Below are 13,403 nucleotides of genomic sequence, written 5' to 3'. Positions count from 1 at the left end.
TTAGTCTAAACCAAGCCAGCAGCAGCCCTGCAAACAATTGTGTGATTATGTGTGGAAGGGAAACCAAAGTTATAGTAAAAAAACCCAACAACTACTTCCAAAGATGTGCTAGTAGGAATAGTAGTACTTTATATGATAGTTATATTTTTCTTCAGGATGAAATCATCAGTATAAATTGTAATGTAGAATAAGACATGTACTATATAATCATCAGTAACAAATTCCCTCACAGTATTCTAGTATTTCACGGATCCTGGGAACTGTTTTTATATAAGTGGTACAGCCAGGGACTAGTCACTCAAATTTTATATTATTTCACTTGCCTTAGGATTCAGATCATGTCAAATGTGCCCTGGTCCAAAGACGTGAGACCTGACCAGCAGCTGCTTCCTGTTGATGATGACAACACCTCACATATCACTGAGTGAAGCTTCGGAAACACAGGCAGATGGTTGGATGGAAAAACATAATTTAGCTTTTACCAAATAAGGTTGAGTGGATCTCACTTTTTATTCCCAATAATAAATATTTTTCTTTACTCTTTCTGCAAAATGAAAGAAGACTTTGATGACAAGCAATTGGTAGGGCAGGCTTCTCAGCCACAGCAGCAGACAAGCTGTAGTTTAATTTCTTGATGCAGGTGCAAATACTCTTTTTATTCCTTGCACTGTTTCTTGCATGATGTTCCATCTCTAAGAAAACCATCAGAAATGGTTAATTAACTGTAAAATGGGATGTTTGTCTATTTTCCACCTTGTTAATACCTCTAATACTTAAAAAACACCCAAGGAAAAGTAGCTGTTGCCTAGCTCTGGCCTGTTCATTGTTTTAAAAATTTAGATAGAATCACAGGTGAAAACTGCCTTCTCTGAGCAGATTGTGGAAGATGCAGTTCATGTCACTTTCTTCTGTAAGCAGCTGAGTACATAATAGTGAATAACAGTTGGTGTCATAAAAATATTTGACAAATACCCACTTATTTATTATTTGTGTGGGAAGGGAAGGAGGACCACACACAGATTGAAGCCATACTCTCATAAATACAAACTTAAATCCATTTTACGTAACTGACATTACTTTTTCTAGCAAACAATAAATACTTAAAATGTTTTAATTTACTGGTATGTAGAGTTTCTTAGTTACAGGAAAGTTTTATAACTTACAGTGATATCACAACTATCTATGTTTAGAAAAATCTTTTACAAAGTCTTTTTACAAAGACTTTTACAAAGTCTTACAAAGCAAGTGGTATGACCTTCACTGGTGTAAGATTAAGCCCATGCACACATCTTTGGAAGAGCACGACCTAAAAGAGAATATAGATTTTTAGCTAACTTTCCAGGAAAGTATGGTTTCATTTCCATTCATTTTCATGAGGGCCCCTGACAGTTTATTTCTTTAAAATAATGGCTTCTCACAAAATCTTAAAAAAATACAGTATTATACATGCATATTTGTTATTTTTTCCTTTTAGTTTCAAAATACTATCTTCTTAGTTTCATGTTCTGTAGATGCAAAAGGTCATTCCTCTAACATTTGTGCTTTAACTTAGGAATTTCACAAAGCCTTTAGCAACTATCCAAACACCCTGTTTCAACCAGAATATACCCAACCTTACCAAATCACAGGGCTACAGCTCCTAGAGGTCATATCATCAGCACACTTGAAAGCCTGAGCCAAGAAATGCTGCCAGAGTAAGACCTACATGATCCTGGAAGTCACAGCCAGGAAAAATAAGAACAAAATAAAAGACAGATCTGTAATTGTCTTCTCCCACAGGCATGAGTTGAAAGACTGATCTTGCAGTATATCCTGAAAGTTAAATGTATTCTTATGAACAAGAAGGAAAATATATGTCAGGTACAAGGGGTTATTACAAGAACATAGATTACAATTAAATAAAATTTCTTAGTGCTTCTTAATTCTTAGTGGCAGCTAATATTCCGTGGCTTGTTTCTTTAAAAAAACTCTTACTGGCAACCACATTCTTAAGTGAAAAATAATCACAGAAAGGCACAGAGGCATTAATCATTACAACAAAGCTGTTAATGCAAACCAAATAAATCTTTTTTCATTTGAAGAAATAACAAGTAAAAAATCCCAGCATGTTCACTCTTCTGTGTGTCCTTCAACTAACTTGTCTCTCAAAAAATTTACCTTCAGACTCAGAAAACTGTTCTAACAAGTGTTTCATTATGAGTTTTTCATCATTTATATATTGACCAAAAAGAGCTTTCAATGCTGCTTCTGCAGTCTCATGCTCCGTGTGCAGTTTTGACCTAAATAAGTTTCCTTTAAGGCAAGTAGCATGCCCTTATGCCGTTTTCCTAGTTACATTTTAACACAGCAAACAGTCCACATTGTCCCCTAATGAACTCCTGAACTCAATGTAAACTACAAACAAATCAGCTACAGTAAGCAGTGGCTTCTGCTGTTAGCACAGGCAGTCAAGATACGCCAGCAGTAAATTCTGTTTACAACCCATTTTCCCACACCAGCTCCAGCCACAACGATGTCATTGCAGTTGCAAGTGTCATTGCAGGCATTTTCTGCAGGAGCATGCACTGTGCCATAAAGCTTGCAACCTTCTGGTGACAAAGCTTTTCAGCCAGCATCAGCCTGAGAAGGGCTGTGCTTTCACTGCATCACTCATTATGCAAAAGCTGCTGTAACTTCAGCCTGGCCTGCAATGTGATAGCAACCTCCAGCTCTCAGATCTCCCTTGCAAAGTTGGAGAAATACACAGCTGGCTCATATTCCCCAGCAGCCAGAGCTGCACCTCCCTCATCTGCAGCACCCTGCCATGGCCTCTCTGCCTCTTGATAACCTCTCTCCCAAGAGAGGATTTGTCTGGAGCTGGGCACACATGGAGCACACAGTAAGGCAGCAGTTGGGATGGGTGGCACAGCTCCGTGATGTGCCAGCCACAGTCTGGTGGCACAGCCACTGCACTGTCATAGAATCAGAGAATAGTTTGGGCTTGAAGGGACATTAAAAATTGTCTAGTTCCCACTAGACCAGGATGCTCCCAGCCCCATCCAACCCTCATAGTGAAGAATTTCTTCCTAATACCTAATAAAAATCTGCCCTCTTTCACTTTGAAACTATTACTCCTTGCCCTATTCCTAAGGGCATGTGTACCTAAGGGCATGGCTTACCTAAGGGCATTCCTAAGCATGCCCTGCTTAACAGTCCCTCTCCATGTGGAACCTTTTTTCCCTCCTTCCACCTTTCTAAACTGACAGCAGATACTTTGGATATCACTTTTAAAGAAAAGAAACCTAAGACACCTGAGTTTCCCAGCAATGCAGAGGAAGGTCTTCTCATATTCTTGTAAAGGCCATCTCTAGCAGGAACAGCCTCTGACTGTCAGAGCCCCTGAAGCCACAAACAGAAGACTGCATAGGAAAAATCTCAATGTCACTGCTAGCCCAAATATCATGAGCTTGTACATGGTCAGCAGTCTGCAGGGGAAGGGACCATGGGGGTCATTTATTGCCCTCCCTCCCCTCATGTAGAAGGCAGATCTGCAGAGCTGAACACCAGAGAACCCACACAGATTAGAGAGCTGGACATCAGCCACAATAAAAACAGAGCACAAGATGGTTTACACCGTATCCCCAGAACTGTTCTTCCCTTGGAGCTTCTTGCATCATAGATCAAGATGCTCTTCCCAAAGCCCCCCTCAAGCTTCATTTCCAGCTTGCAGACCCCAGGAGGGAACAGGGCTGCCTGACCCCCTCCTCACAGGGTACCGCCAACTTGCTTCCTCAGTCTCTGATCTTTGCTACAGCAGCTTCACCAAAGTTGTTCTTCATTTACAGCAGTGTGAGAAAAGAAATGGCTTAGATTCTTTGCAACTCAATGTGCTTAAAGTCCTATATAGGTTTGTTGTTGAGGTATATAAAGCCAGGATTTAAAATAGGCATAGGATCAAGTCTAAAATAAAGATCAGTATGTACATATGTACATTTTATTATTTATTATTTTATTATTGTACATTTACTGAGCCAACATCATGTTGATAACTAAAGAAAATCTCATCATTTTAGTTTCAGGTATGCTTATTGCTATTATTGACTGGCAAGAGCTAAATATTTTCAGAATGCTATTTGCTTTGCCATTTATATATGTTTTCCATTTTCTCCCCTGGTGTAAAAATGCCAGGCAGTTGACAACTGACATATTATTAACCTGTACGGAGATTAGATACTGAATCTCATTATGGGGGAGAAGGAAGATGTGTGTAAGGAAGATAAATTAGAGTCTTGTGACTGAGAGTCTTGAGACTCAAAAAAATCTGGTACTGCTCCTACCTTTGTTACATTTGCCATGCAATCCTGCAGACATTCTTTGTTAGTAACACAAAGAAACTATTTTCTAATGGTACAGCCTGTGAGATACAGGCAATTGTTGTTCAGATGCTCTGAAAGGGTGATGGGGAACAAATAAACTCCGTGTAGGACTAGTTATCAGGACATTATTCCTGACTGACTTTGGAGCGAATTTGGGTGTGATGATGGGGACTAATATGAAGTAAGTTGTTGGAATGCAATATTTGATTATAGTTGGTTTTGCAATTATTTCATTTTTCTGTGCCAACAACCAGGCTCCACAATTAAATTTAGAGATCCCATGCAGAAGCCAGACCTGTGCTAGCTGGGTCAAGGAGCCCCTACCACTACCTGGTTTCTGCTGCTCCTCCTTGTTTCCTCACTGGAGAAGGACAGCATTTACTGAGACAGGTCACTTGCTACTCAGGGTTTTTCAACCTTAAAATCTCTCTCCTTTATTCCCTCCTTCCTTCTGGGAGTGAAGTGGGAATAACAGAGAGCATCTGTCACTGCCCAGCCACTCTCCAAACCATGGCAGATTTATTGGCACCCAACATGGAGGCCCTTAACCCAGCTAGCACTCCAACCAGAGAAACCCCAATAGGGCTCTCTTGGGAGCCATTTTATACTGGGAAGCAATGGGAGAAGCTTGCCATGGGGCTTCTCATGGAGAAGCACAGGAGCACAGCACTTACAAGAAGAGATGTAGATGGAGGAATGATTAGACATGTAAAAGTCTTTGTCATTAGACATGACAAAGTAAAAAGGAGAGATCAGGTGTTAGAAGCATCTTTCAAATATAAGAAGGAAAGAGTACCTCCCATGTTGTCCTCGGCCTATTTCATTTCCCTCTTCTGAGTGATCCCACTCTTCCCTGTCCTGGCTGTGGGTGACTTGAGACCTTTCCTATCATATCCCTCATACTCCTTGTCAGTGATTTACCACTGTGTTCCTGGCCTTCCCTTGCTGAAGAAAGGAAGAAAATAAAGAAAGAAGATGAAGATGGAAGAGGAGAGGAGAGGAGAGGAGAGGAGAGGAGAGGAGAGGAGAGGAGAGGAGAGGAGAGGAGAGGAGAGGAGAGGAGAGGAGAGGAGAGGAGAGGAGAGGAGAGGAGAGGAGAGGAGAGGAGAGGAGAGGAGAGGAGAGGAGAGGAGAGGAGAGGAGAGGAGAGGAGAGGAGAGGAGAGGAGAGGAGAGGAGAGGAGAGGAGAGGAGAGGAGAGGAGAGGAGAGGAGAGGAGAGGAGAGGAGAGGAGAGGAGAGGAGAGGAGAGGAGAGGGATGTCTGTGCACAGAGATGCAGGCTGATCAGCTTGATGCCTTTCCCCCAGGTTAGCTGTACAGGATAGATGTGATCAGGAAGCTGCACTGGTGCAAACCATCCTTCTGCCTGCTCACTCAGGCAGCTCTGAGCACGACACTGAGGAGCTCGGATCTGCCTGCATGGATTTGTCTGGACATACCCTGTGTCCCCCCTTGGCATGCACGGCTGCAGAACAAAGCAATAGATGCAGGCTTTCCTGTTTACTCCACTGGGTGTGGTGCATCAACCCCTCCTGGCCCTAAAATTAGAAAAACAATTAAAGTTGGGCCACAGGATGTGTAACTACTCTCTCTCACTTGATGGGCTAGATGTTTTACAATTATTTTCTGCAACAACACACCGATGCTGCTCAAAACCAGCATTACAATCCCTTCTGTTTCAGTGGAAGAACACTGCAGTGAATCTCAGGATCAGTCTGTCCTAAAAAAGCACAGCTACAGACAAAATGTTTTACAAAATATTACGGTTCTAAATTGAAACTCCTAGGGATATCTGGTGCTTTGGCTTTAACATATGAACTGATGAAGCAGTGGCAGTCTTGGGAAAGCAGTAATGGGATCTGATGAAGCCACAGAAGACCCAGAGAACAGCAGGGTGGCTCAAAAGCAAAAGCCCTCACTACTGGAGTCCCTGCGTTCCTGGTGAGCATGGAATTTTTTTTAGCAAGCAGACAATCATTTTTGAACAGTTGCACTTTTGAACACTGTTGTACTTTCCACACAGTGTAAATAATAAACATTTAGGAAGTTTTGCCCTCTTTAAAACTAAGGATAGCTTAAGGGAGGAACATTTCCAATCTGTCTGTCAGAATTTAATGAGTGTACTTACTTGAAGTGTAATTGATTTGAAGGAGTAGAGAATTGCTCAGAGAGGACCTTGGGGGGATTCTTTTGTTGTTGTTGTTCTCATTTATTTTTCTTTTGCTCACTCAGGGTAAATAAGAAAAATGGAGTATATTTGTGTATTTGTAATACACAAAGAAGTGTATTTATTTCTATAAAAGACTGTGTTATTGGTGTCATATTTATTAACTTGCAAAATTGGGATTAAACAATATATATAATATATAATAACTATATATAAAAATACGTATTTTTAAAGAATTAGGATCTACAGTCAAAACCAGAGTATGGCTATACTGAGTTTTGAGGGTAATTTTCCTGTGCTTTGTAGCAAATTTGATTCTTTCTTGTGCTAACCCTTGTTACATAAACATTGTGAGGTAATCCCATACCCTGAGGGCCATATCTCTTCTAGTGTGCTTAACTTTAAAATCTATTAAGGACTACTGAATTTACACAGGGCTACACATGGTTGCAAAGTTAATTGTGTGCAGGGTAATGGCCTAAAAATTTACTGCAAGATAGACAGCACTGTTAAGATTTGCAATAGATGAGTGTGCCAGAAGAGGCCTGATCTCAAACATTAAAATGTAATTTTCTATTTTCGTGAGCTGTCATTGAAACTTTAATGGAAGAGTGCATCCTAAGCAAGGATCTAAAAGAAAAGTCATCGAAAAGTCATCAAAAAGTCTAACAACTTTTCCAGTTAGAAGAAATACCATGTAAGGAAAATTAAATGCAAAGAAAAGAGAAAGCCAAAAAGAATATCTAAGCAGTATGAGTGGGTATGAGTTTTGCAAAATTCTTCAAAGTTTGAAAACTATGTGGGGATTTTAAAATATGTAGGAATTTTAAAAGTATATAGGAATTTATCAGCTTTCAGACAAATACGTTTCTCCTGTTATCCACATAAAAAACATTTCAGCAAGGGGAGTACTGGTATTGCTGGTAATTGCATCGTAATATTAGAGATGCTTGAAATTTGCAGAACAAAACCTATCTCTCCAGGACATTCAGTGAACAGATGTTCAGGGCCAGTCTGCTGCTTAGAGTAGTTACAAATCAAAACCATATGAGAAATGTTATAGCTGCTGATGTTCGCAGGAAGGACAGGTTGTCTTTTGTGGATTTTTTAAATTTCACCTCTACTAATCCTTGATTCAGAAAATTCCTGATAGCTTATTCTAAAAACCCTCAGAAGAGATATGCAGAATGCATATAGCGAGTAATTTAGTTATCAACATTCTTAATTAAAATAAAATTTTAAAATTAAAAAAAACCCAACCAACCAACCAAACAAAAAACCAAAAAACCAAAAAACGAGAGAGAGAATTGTGAGAAGCAGGGTTTCTGAAGTGTGAAGTGTAGTTTTTCTATATTACCTTCTTGTGTGGATACTTGGGTGTCCATAAGGGCTTCAAGGAGCACCACAGACTGTCCCCAGTGAGTACTGTTTAATCTGTTTCTACTTTCACAACACTGGCAGAAAACCAGATTCTTCTCTTCTGAAGACTTGAAGGCATTGCCATTAACCTTTTCTTTCTGCAGGCACTCTTGTCAATGCACAGTGATCTCAAAACATCATTACTGAAATACTTTTTTCTTCATTGGTAGAACCACCAGTATTGTCTTTCTTTCTGTGCTACTGATGTCCTGCTGACCCCTCTTTCCTTTCCTGAAGTTCTCTCCTATAAGCTGGGCAGATGGGTATTGCCAAAATTCAAGAAGCACTTGCTTGTAGCTTCTCTTGATTATCTGTGAAATTCAGCATCATACATAACAGGGAGAAAAAGCTGCCATAGCAGCTATTAGTCAAATCCTATGTTATCAGTTAAATTAAAACTGACAAAAAAACCTCAAGCTCAGGAAGAAGAAATTAGCATCCAGTTGGCAAGGCAGCTATATTAAACCAGATATCAATCTCGGCAGCACCAGAATTAATTAAGAGTAATTGCAATCTACTTCTGCACTGACGAGAGCAATTTTTTTTGTGATTATGTATTTTCTTATCTCTGTCTTTGAGCCTTTAAGATTATAACCACATGTTTAAATGTGACTTTGGTTTGATAACTGAAGATGGTATCTGAGGATAGATGTCATTGTATTAGGACTGTTCTAGATAAAACATTGTACACAAAAATAAATGTTGAGATTAAAAAATAAAGTACCCCAAAATTAGGAAATACCACAAGTAAGATAGCCTACACAGTGTTATTTCTCTCCTGTTTTGGGTAGCTGATAGATTAGAAGTAAAATTCAATTATTTTATATTCATCTATATTTGCTAAATAGTGAGGGAATTTAGCAGATCATCTGCTGTTTGGTAGATACAACCTTACTCTAAAAATATGCAGAGGCATAGAGGTGCACTTTCTTTATTATTAAATGCTTATGAGAAAATGTTTAGCAATAAAACTGTAAAGAAGAAGAGGTGAAAGTATAAATCATGATAACTTGTCTTCTAAGCCAGAGCTCTCTCTACACGGTCGAAGGACACAGTTGATGAAATAAAGGGCAAAACCTTGCAGTGCCTCCACTCTTGCAAACCTCTAGAGTGCTACGTAAGTTTAGCCAAGCTGTTTGTGTGTAGTGTAGCTTCTAGAGGTACGGTGACTTTCCAACCATATTCCTACATATGGCTTACTTGTACTTCCACAATAAAGAGATGCCAGCAAGAAAAAAAAAAATTATTTTCTTCTGTCACGCTTTTGCACATCTGTGCAAATCTAAATAGCAATGTAGCCAGTGAAATAAGAATAAGGCTCACGGTTGCTGCAATGAATTATACTCTGTAATTGAATCAGGGCATGTGTATCTCAGCTCTGAAATCAGATAAAATGGAGACTGTTGTGTTCATGTATAGCTGTGCTGATGTTACTGGTTTCCTCACAAGTCAAGATACATATCAACATACTGCACTAATGATGGGGCTGTTCTGTAATAAAATATCTCTCAGTAAAGAGCAGCCACAGTTAAAGAAAGAGGAATAAAGAACGGGGGGGGGGAAAGCTCAGCCACTCATTTTTTTTCGATACTGCTCAAGACATGAATTGCCAAAAAAAAGGCTCCTAAAATATCTGAATATAGATGTCCTCACAGTCCTGATATTGTCAGCTCTGTTCATTTCTCTCCATTGTATCTGTTTTCCCAGTTCTGCTGGTCTTTTCCTTCTGCCGCTTGTCAGCAGAAGCTGAGGATGTCACTGTCTCCCAATATTACTTGGCAAACAGATGCTTTTCAAAGCAACATCTGTGCTTCAACAAAAAACTTTAATTTTCTTTAAAGTTTTACAATGAGATAAAGCAGCTGGAACAGTTTGGAGATAAAGGAGCTCATGAATAATTCACTTGGCACCTCTGTACTGAAGTGTGGCTGTCTGCATTAAACAAAATTGCCTCCTGTCAAGGGCAGTGAGAGGGTCTGGGGGGAAGGCAAAGTTGTTTCCACTTAAGACCCGAGAAAATGATGGTGGCAAGGTAGAACTTAATGTCGGCATCATTTGGCAATGATTTTTCAGAATTACCCTTTAGATCATTTCAATGTAAAAATCACTTGGGTTCAATACTCTGGAAAGCAATGCAAAGGCAAACTTCAGCAGGTATGTAGGTTGCACATGTTTATGTCCAGTGAAAAAGAATGGATTGTGAGCATTTACACCGGTGGCTGAAATCACACACTGCAGTGTATGAGGTATTTTATCCATTTTTTAGTATAAAGTGGAGCTGGACACCATCCCAAGTGCTACTGAGAGGTGCTTGGGAAGGCTCTGCCAGTGACCCAGGGCTTCCCCAGCACTGGTTCAGCAGGGCTGGTGCTCTGGGGCTGGGCAGGGCTCCCTTAGGATCCTGCCCAATCCTTGGTGTACCTGTTCCTCCTGAGACAGAGCGGAAAGTGTGGGCAGTTACCATCCTTGCTGCTGTCACAAGGGCAGCTTTATGAGAGACGGCTGCTTTGGTTCATTGTGGCAGAGCAGGAGTGATGATCCAGGAGTGATGGTGAGGGTGGAAGGTGTGGGGTCTTTGAAGGTGAAGAAAGCTGCTGGGGAGGTCTGAAGTGAGACAAAAGTCCACTGCTCTCCTCCCAAATACCTGCCTGCTTGTTCCCAGGAACACATTTCATCTCTCAAGCAAAGCTCCTAAAGCTCCCATAGCACAGAAATGCTGGCAGGTTACTGTTGGCAGGTACAAAGGAGCAGGCAGATGTCTTACTTGGGCAGCCAGCTATGTATTTAGTAAATTGCACAGAGCAAAAAGCTGGGACAGGGCCTACAGTTAAAGAATGGTCCTGAATTGCCAGCAGAAGCAGCACAGCCCTTCAGATCCCCTTCAGTCGGGATCTGCCAAGAGGGGGATATGTGGAGAAAGCCATTTCAAGGTATTTATGAGGAGATTTTAAAAGTTTTGGGGAGCTGGTTGAGAAGTAGCAGTGAGATGCCTCCTCCCAACCAGGAAATGTGCAAATGAGTGTGGACTAAAACAGGGTGAGAGTCTACAGACTAGTTCTTCAGAAGATCTCCACGTGTAGACAGCTGTTACAGAATCACGAATGCCTTGCTGATGTTGTAGTTCTCACTAGCAAAGTTGAATATATTAATATAGAAAAAGGCATTCTTATTCCACACATTTTGGAATAATCCTGTGTCAGTAGAGCCCCCTGGGGAGAGGATATAAAATCCTCATTAACAAATAGTTTCTGATTTTCATTCAACTCTGTTGAATGCATAGAGATGTTGACTGTACTGAGATAGAATATGTGCCTATGCTGCAATCAGTATGTGAGTGCAGCTTGCAGGGACAGCATAGAGCTAATTTCTGCACAGATGATTTGGAGAAAGATGTTGTAACAGGCTGATGAGAATAGCCATGCAAATGTTACCTGGATTCTTAAATGAGCTTTGCAGCCTCTGCTGACCCATGTGGCAGCATCTTCTATAGACTCTCTAGCTAGCCTTAGGATTGCTTCTGTATATCTACTTAAGTTATACTCACATCTTTCCCTTCAGGGTTCCCTCAGGAACAGTGTGGCCAGCAGGTCCAGGGAAGTGATTCTGCCCCTGTACTCAGCGCTGGTGAGGCCACACCTCGAGTCCTGTGTCCAGTTCTGGGCCCCTCAGTTCAGGAAAGATATCAAGGTCCTGGAGCAGGTCCAAAGGAGGGCAACCAGGCTGGTGAAGGGACTCCAGCACAAGTGTTATGAGGTGAGGCTGAGGGAGCTGGGGCTGGTCAGCCTGGAGAAGAGGAGGCTCAGGGGAGACCTCATCACTCTCTACAACTCCCTGAAAGGAGGATGTAGCCAGGGGGGGGTTGGTCTCTTTTCCCAGGCAACCCTCAGCAAGACAAGAGGGCACGGTCTCAAGTTGTGCCAGGGGAGGTTTAGATTGGACATTAGAAAGAATTTCTTTACTGAGAGGGTGATCAAACATTGGAATGGGCTGCCCCGGGAAGTAGTGGATTCTCCATCCCTGGAGATATTTAAAAAGAGACTGGATGTGGCACTCAGTGCCATGGTCTGGTAACTGCAGAGGTAGTGGATCAAGGGTTGGACTTGATGATCTCTGAGGTCCCTTCCAACCCAGCCAATTCTATGATTCTATGATTCTATACTATGTGCTATGTGACCTGACCATGCTCCCAACAGATGGTGAAGGAGAGGTGAATACTGTGACTATAGTATCACTAAAAATCTCCACTGCACTTTTTTTTTTCTAGTTTCCACCTTTAATGATGTGTACTTGTGCATATTCCAAGTAACTGCAGCCTCCTAGACAAAGTTACTGTATTGAAAAGAGAACTCTTCTATCCACCCCAGTTAGATACAAGGAGCATAGCTGTTCACACTGGGCAGCTTTTGGGCAGATTTCATGATATCTCTTCTGCTTGCAGACACTTTTTGATGACAGTGCATCCCTTCTATTTTGAGTTCTCTCGAGCCTGGTGCACTGTGAGGAATTTTGCTCACAGTGATTCAGCTGCACTGCTGTTAGCAGCTTTAGTGCAGCCAGTGCTGCCAGCAGAACCTCAGGAGCAAGGGTAACCTGCACGGTGCCAAGAGGAATGCAAAGCTGTTGACAAATACATCTCTAAGTACCACTGACTGGGAAACAGGGATGGAAAACTTCCTGCAGCTTCCTTGGAACAAACGTGAGTGCAAAGTCATTCCTTGGGTTTCCAGATTATCTAGCTGGAGCAAAGGACACTATGGGAGGCTGCTGAGTGATGCAGTCTGGCAATGTTCCAATGCTAAAAATACAGTGCAAGATAACTGATATTTTGGGGGAGAGTCTTCCTCCTCTTATTTTTTTCTGTGGATTTTATGCTGTGAGTATATAGTGCTGAATGGGAAGAGTAGCAACTCTTTTTTCACTCAAGCTCAGCAATTCTTTGGTCTGGTGCCTTTCAGTAGGTGCATGGTTTTGCTCCCAGCTACATTTCTGTGAAGGTGTTTCATGGCCCTAGGCTGCTGTCAATTACAATTTATTAAATCCTACAGAGGCCTTTACCCATTCTCACTGATAACAATTGATAGTTTTGGAGAGAAAAAAAATTGTTACATTTTGAAATCAGTGGACTTCCAGCCTTGCATTCTTCATGCAGATCTCCTAACAACATTTTGCTAGCTGCATTTGGAGGCAAAATATCAAATAGTATCTCCTTTTTGATACAGTGGAAAAGCCAAACTTTTTCTTAAACTGTTTCCTGAGTGGCTAATGGTCACGGTTTTGGAATGAATGTAAATAAGCAGCCTATCTATTCTGAACATTCTTATCAAAACTTCCAAGGGGTTTGTAAAGGATGGGAAAAAAAGGTTTGGTACAGTAATTACTGTGATATCAGACTAGAATTCCAAGGCTGATATGCTTTTGCACTGAAGAAACAGTTGCAGTGATTTAAGATGTTGTCAATCCTT

The sequence above is a fragment of the Heliangelus exortis genome, chromosome 1 (assembly GCF_036169615.1).
Source record: "Heliangelus exortis chromosome 1, bHelExo1.hap1, whole genome shotgun sequence".
NCBI classification, from domain to species: domain Eukaryota; kingdom Metazoa; phylum Chordata; class Aves; order Apodiformes; family Trochilidae; genus Heliangelus; species Heliangelus exortis.
Note: the sequence above shows the minus strand (reverse complement) of the source record.